Source organism: Rhinolophus ferrumequinum, chromosome X, assembly GCF_004115265.2.
Source record: "Rhinolophus ferrumequinum isolate MPI-CBG mRhiFer1 chromosome X, mRhiFer1_v1.p, whole genome shotgun sequence".
NCBI lineage: Eukaryota > Metazoa > Chordata > Mammalia > Chiroptera > Rhinolophidae > Rhinolophus > Rhinolophus ferrumequinum.
Window position 1 is genome coordinate 81,262,644 of NC_046284.1, and position 7,426 is coordinate 81,270,069.

The 7,426-nt window shown below is 38.7% G+C and overlaps 1 pseudogene; it reads right to left on the minus strand.

Moving 5' to 3' along the window:
• Positions 1–6,418: 6,418 nt before the first annotated feature.
• On the minus strand, positions 6,419–7,426 carry LOC117015433 (TIMELESS-interacting protein-like; annotated as a pseudogene).

Sequence of the window (7,426 nt, forward strand, 5' to 3'; positions counted from 1 at the left end):
AACAAATTGAACATTAAAATAAACAATAACAGTCAACAGAAACATGTGACATCTGCAAAAAGAGCCTTGAGTCAATGATATCAAATAAGGAAACTAAACTCTTTTGAAAATGATTCTTCACTGATGTGACCATGACCCAGGTAGGTGCTACAGCATAGTCTATCCTAGTCACAATTTCATACTTAAATTATATTTAGGTGATTTTAGTATGGTTAAATATAAATCCTCAGTCACCTTTGACACAGTCCCAAACACTACTAAATGATAGTAGAGGAAGAAAAATGTATAAGTCACTGGGAGTAAAGAGAATGAGAGGAGACACAATAGTAGATGAGATATTTCAACAAATTTTGGAAACATGAAAATAAGATGAATAAGCAATAATTATCTTAGCAGAGAAGAGAAAGCTACAATCTGAATGCCTCAAAATAACAGCCAATATCTCCTCATAGAACCAGGAAAGATTTGGGAATTGAAGGCATAGAATACTTTGGGAGGTGGAAGTGAAGTATAGGACTTATACAAAGGAGATTGGTTGAAAGTCTGCATACATAGCAGTTAAACACCCAAATTTGCCTCCAACATTGTAAATTAATTACTACTATTTCCCTACTCCACAAGATTCCTAAGGTTTATTCTCTGAAGAAAGTGAAGCTCAGAGGCTTTGGATGTGAGGACATCAAACATAATGGATATTAGAGTGAAATACAGGGCTGCAAACACAGGGATAAAAATTGAATTTTATACCTGAAACAGTGCAACCACATCCTCCTTCCATTGGCCTGTTTCAAGTGTACTAGGGAACATAAAGGAAAAACCAGAGTCTGGTTTAAAGCCCTCAGGGGGTCCAGAAAATGTTTTACCTGGTGAGATTAAAGACCTCAAAGAAAGAACCTCCAGATACAAAGATTTGATTATTCCATTATTACACATGCTGTCTTGCCAACACAGCACCTTCTGGAGAAATCTAATTGTTGAAAATTCCCCGTCACCAACACAGAGCTTTCAGTCAGCTTTTCAGTGCATTTCTCTATCACATTGATATGTTAAGGCCTCCTGAAATGATAGGCAGAATAACACAGACAAACAGGAAAAATAAAAGAATTCAAAAAAAACAGAGTAAATTCAGAGAGCAGAAAAAAACTTCAAAACACTAATAAAAGTCTTCACCAAGATAACAAAAGACATTTAGCCCATGAAACTTCATGTTTAAAAAAAAAAAAAAAAAAAAAAAAGAAGAAGGAGTTCTGGAAAACTAAAAGTAGAATTATCAGAATAAAAAATTCAATAGAAGGAAACAATTAAAAAGTAGAACAAACATAATAAATGGAAAACAATAAATATAATAAGAAAATAAGAGGGGAGTTCTGGTTAAGATGATGGACAAGGAAAATGTTGTGCTTGCCTCCTCCCGTGACCACATTAAAATTACAACTGAATTATAGAAAAATCAACCAGGAAAACTATCTAAAGACTACCTGAACTGAAGTCCTGTAACTAAGGACATAAAGTAGAAGCAAAGTTGAGGTTGGAAGGAGGAATGGAGATGCGAAACAGGCTGGTCCCACACCCACATGTGGCAGTTGAGAATCAGGAGGAATATCTCAGCTTCAGAGGTCCCCTCTGAAGATCAAGGAGTCCAAGCCCCACACCAGGATCCCTAGGCCAGAGCATCAGTGTTGGGAAGAGGAGGCCCCAATACATCTGGCTGAGAAAATCAATGGGGATTCTGTCCTTCCTGGTTAAATAGAAGGCTGCTGGAAACCCAGGAACCCTCTTAAAGGGCCTATGCAAACACTCTCTTGCTCCTAGGCACTCACAATGGGCTCCAGCTGAGAAATGGCAGCTCAAAAGGTACTAGAGACATACAGATAAAGACTGAATTGTATGGCTTCAAGCAAGGGTTAGAGGGACAGCCACCACTGTCCTTGTATTGAGACCTCCTACCTCGTAGCAGGCTGCAGGAGCCATCTTTCCTCTGTGGAGCCCTACCCCGCACAGCCAAATCTGAACCTTCACTGGCCTGATGAACTTCACTCACTCCACCCTGGTGAATTTCTGGGACTCCACCCCACCCAACTCACCCACTGCCAGAGGCTCTTTATGTGATGGTCAGTCGGTATTTACCTTTGCTGCAGACTTTCAGGACAATGCTAGGATGTGCATGGTCCCCAGTCAGGTGGCAGCTAGTCTTGGTGTGCCCTGCACCTTTTGCTGAGTGTCCCAGGGTCAGCACGGACACTAATTCTGAATCTACATTAAACTGATGAACACCACTCAAGCCACCCTGGTGAACCCTGAGACCCCAACTCACGTGCCACCCAAGGCTCTTTCAGCAGCTGAGATGTATGGGAAGCCAGCAGGCAGTGGCAGGCCTCGGGGTGCCTTGGGGCTTTTGCTAAACTGCCCCAACTCCAGTAGTAGTGACGACCAGCCTCGTTTCACAGGGTCGCCTCTCACTTGTGGCTGTAGGTCCAGCAAAAGCAGCAACCAACCACGGATCACTTTGTACCTCCTACCATGTAGCCCCAGGCTGGTCACAGACAGCAGCTAAATTTGGCCTGCACAGGAGACCCTCCCAAGAAACTTCAGAATCAACACACTGGTGGCTACATCCAGTCCACAACAGAGCACCATCCAATTGGCTCCACAAGTGGCACAACAAAAGGGGAGTATTGACAGGCACCAGAGCCAGCTGGGGCAAATGCTACTCTATGGGATCAGCCCCTACACAGTACTTCCTATGCTGTGGTCACGGCCAATCCTCATAACCAGTCGGCCTGAGTGACAATTCAAACCACTGATGTGCCAACAGAAATAAAGGCTCAACTAAAACAGGAGGGCACACACAACTGACACAAGGGATGCTCCTGGAGCCCCAGTGCAGGGGCTCAGGGAGAGAGTGCCACTGGGCCCCACAGGACATTTACTATATAAGGTCACCCTGCAAAGACTAGTGGATATAGCAGATCTACCTAATACATAAAAACAAACACAGAGAGGCAGCCAAAATGAGGATACAAAGAAACATGTCCCAAATGAAAGAACAGAACAAAATGCCAGAAAAACAACTAAATAAAATGGAGGCAAACAAATCCACGAGATACAGAGTTCAAAACACTGGTTAGAAGCATGCTCAAAAAAATTAGTGAGAATTTCAACAAAGAGAGAGTAAACATAAAAAACAACATAAAAACCATAAAAAAGAACCAGTCAGAAATCAAGAATACAGTAACTGAAATAAAGAAAACATTAGATGTAATCAACAATAGATTAGATGAAACAGAGGACTGAGTCAGTGATTTGGAAGACAAGGCAGGAGAAAAAAACCCAATCAGAACAGCAAAAAGAAAAAAGAATCCAAAATAATAAGGACAGTTTTAGGGGACTCTGGGACAACATCAAACATGCCAACATTTGCATCATAGGGGTATCAAGAGGAGAAAAGAGTGAACAAGGAATTAAAAATCTATTTGAAGAAATAATGACAGAAAATTTCCCTACCCTGTCCCAGGAGATAGACATACAAGCCCAGGAAGTGCAGAGATGAACAAGATGAACCCTAAACAAGATGAACCCAAAGAGGTCCACACCAAGATACCTCATAATTAAAATGGCAAAGGTTAAAGACAAAGAGTGAAACTCAAAAACAACAAGAGAAAAGCAGCTAGTTATCTACAACGGAGCTCCCATAAGACTGTTAGCTGATTTCTCAATAGAAACTTTGCAGACCAGAAAGGATTGGCATGAAATATTCAAAGTGATGAAAAACAAGGACAGACAACCAAGATTACTGAACCTAGCAAAGCTATCATTGAGAATCGAAAGACAGATAAAGAGTTTCTCAGACAGGAAAAAGCTAAAGGAGTTCATCACTACCAAATCTGTATTACAAGAAATGTTAAAAGGACTTCTTTAAGCAGAGGGAAAAAAAGATTAAAAATATGAATAATAAAATGGCAATAACTTCACATCTATCAACAATTACTTTAAATGTAAATGGTTTATATGCTGTAATTGAAAGACATAAGGTGGCTGAATTGATAAGAAAACAAGACCCTTACATATGCTGCATATGAGACTCACTTCAGATAGAAAGACACACAGAGACTGAAAGTAAAAAAAAAAAAAAAAAAAAAAAAAAAAAAAAAAAAGGAAATATATATTCCACGCAAATGGAAACGGAAAAAAAAGAAAAATCTGAAGTAGCAATATTTATACCAGACAAAATAGACTATAAAACCAAGGCTATGATGAGACAGAGAAGGACATTACATAATGAAAAAGGGATCAATCCAACAAGAGAATATAACCCTTGTAAACATTTATGCACCCAACATAAGAGCACCTAAACATATACAGAAAATATTCACTGACATAAAAGGAGAGATGAACAATAATACAGTCATAGTAGGGGACTTTCATACCCCATTGGCACCATTGGACAGATCTTCCACACAGGAAATAGCAGCTTTAAATGCTACATTAGATCAGATGGATTTATTTGATATTTTTGGAGCATTTACCCCAAAGCAGCAGAATATATATTCTTTTCAAGTGCACATGGAACATTTTCCAAGGTAGATCACATGTTAGGCCACAAAACAAGTTTCAATAAACTTAAAAAGATTGAAATCTTATCAAGCATCTTCTCTGACCACAATGGTATGAAATTAGAAATAAATTACAAGAAAAAGACTGAAAAACAAACACATGGAGGCTAAATACCATGCTACTAAACAATGAGTGGGTTAACAATGAGATCCAGGCGAAAAATCAAAAGATAACTTGAGACAAATGAAAATGAAGACGCAATGACTCATAATCTATGGCACATAGCGAAAATAGTCCTAAGAGGAGATTCACAGCAATACAGTCCTACAGTAAGAAACAAGAAAAATCTCAAATAAACAATGTAACCTTACACTTGAAGGAACTAGAGAAAGAACAGCAAACAAAGCCCAAAGTAAGTAGAGTGAAGGAAATAATAAATATCAGAGCGGAAATAAATGAAACAGTCTTAAAAAAAAAACACATATCAACAAAACGAAGAGCTGGTTCTTTGAAAAGATAAACAAAATTGATAAACCTTTCACCAGACTCATCAAGAAAAAAAAAGAGAGGGTGAGGGTGGGGGATAAGGTAAAGGGATTAGAAAGTACAAATTAGTAATCAAAATATAGCCACAGAGATATGAAATACAGTTTGGGGAATATAATGAATAATGTTGTAAAGATTTTGTAGGTAGTCAGATGGGCACTTGTCTTATTAGGGAGACCACTTCATGGACTGTGTAGATGTCTGACCACTGAGCTGTACACCTGAAGCTGAAACTGAATAATATGGAATGTCAAATATATATATATATATATAAGATACTACCCTTCTGACATCTTATATAGCTATTACAGTACCATTGACTATCTTCCCTGTGCTGTACTCCACATCCCGTGACTATATATACCTATATATTTCATTATTGTTGATGTTCAATATTGTTCTACTCCAGCTTCAAGTGTATAGCACATTGGTCAGGCATCTACAGTCTATGATGTGATCCCCCTGATAAGTCCAGTGCCCATCTGGCACCTTATATGATCTTTACAACATTGTTGATTGCATCCCACATACCATATTAACTACCAATTTGTACTGAGATTTTTCTTTTTCTTTTTTTTTTTTAAGATTTTATTGGGGAAGGGGAACAGGACTTTATTGGGGAACAGCGTGTACTTCCAGGACTTTTTTTTTCCAAGTCAAGTTGTCCTTTCAGTCTTAGTTGTGGAGGGTGCAGCTCAGCTCCAGGCCCAGTTGCTGTTGCTAGTTGCAGAGGGCACAGCCCACCATCCCTTGCGGGATTCGAGGAGTTGAACCAGCAACCTTATGGTTGAGAGCCCACTGGCCCATGTGCGAATTGAACAGGCAGCCTTTGGAGTTAGGAGCATGGAGCTCCAACCGCCTGAGCCACCGGGCCGGCCCTCTTTTTATTTTTTTAATTGAAGTTTTTGGGGTGACAATTCTTAGTAAAATTACATAGATCTCAGGTGAACAAATCTGTAATACATCATCTATATATCACAGAGATTTTTATTTTTTAAATAGACATTAATATTCGTTATATATTTACAAATTTAAACACCACCCAATTTAGAGAAAACAAGGCATTTAATGGTACACTAGCAGCAGAAGCGGCTTATTAACTACTAATCATTGTTAAGAAGTCATATCTATATAAAAATAAATACTAAAGAGAACAGACTTAACTAAAGTTAGTAAGAAACAACTATAATGATAAATACCAGATTTTAAACAAGAATCTGTAAAGGTTTTATGACATAAGGATTTCAAAGTAGACAGAATACACAGTAGTCTCAAATTTGGAGGATATCAAGTTAATAGATTGCCTCTTAGTTGAGGTCTATCCAACCTCAGTAACATTTCTGGATGAAGCATAAAGTTACTGCTACACATTTTTAAAGTATTGGTCCAGTTGCCTTTTCTCTATTTTTAATTCCTGCTCTTCATTTACAGTAATGGCACCAGCATCATTATGTGGATTGTCTAGAATGTTTTTGTCAAATCCATCTGACTCCTCCTCTTTTTGATCCTCACCCATATTAACATCTTAAACTGTCTGTGCCATGGTTGTGATCATTAACAAGTCATTTCCTAGGGACTGACTATTACTCAGTAGCTTTCCCTGCTTTCTTTCCAAGGCCAGTTGTTTGTTTCTCTCAATTCTTTGTTGTTGCTCTTCAGTTAGACTTCTACGTGACTCAGAAGCAAACTTCTCACTGTCAGGTAAATTTGTCAGAAAGGAATCTAATTCAGTAGCAGTTATAGCATGGTCATTATTTTCCCGTACTTCATCATTATTGATAATAAAATCTTCACGTAAAATAGGCAGATCAAGTCAAATTCATTTTAAACGGGTCTGAACTTCCTTTTTATTTCCCAGTTATTCAACTCTGTCAATAAAATTCTCAATTTGCAGTTTAGGGAATAGCCTATGTGTCCAGTGATCCATATGTCTGATTAGCGTCTTCAAGTCTTCAGCCTCATGACATTTAACTTTGTATTTTGCCTCATCGAACACATGCTTTAATGCTGGAAGCCCTCTCTCTGAAACTAACCTCTGAGCATCAAGCTTGGGTGTATTCATTTTAACTGTTCTCTGTGGAGGTACAGGAACCAGTGCTTCTCTTCCTGACTCTTCATCAGGTTCAGCTCCTACACCATCTTTCTCTGGAGAAGCTGGAGATGGGAAAGGATTTGGAAAAGTTTAATCTACATTCTCATAATCTCGTAGATCAATCAAGCCATTCTCCTGGGGTTCCAGAATCTTCTCCTCAGAATTACCTCCCTTTCTGGACACTCTTCCTCTAACCTTGTCAGTAAGACTCCATCCTAGGCCCTCTTTATTCAT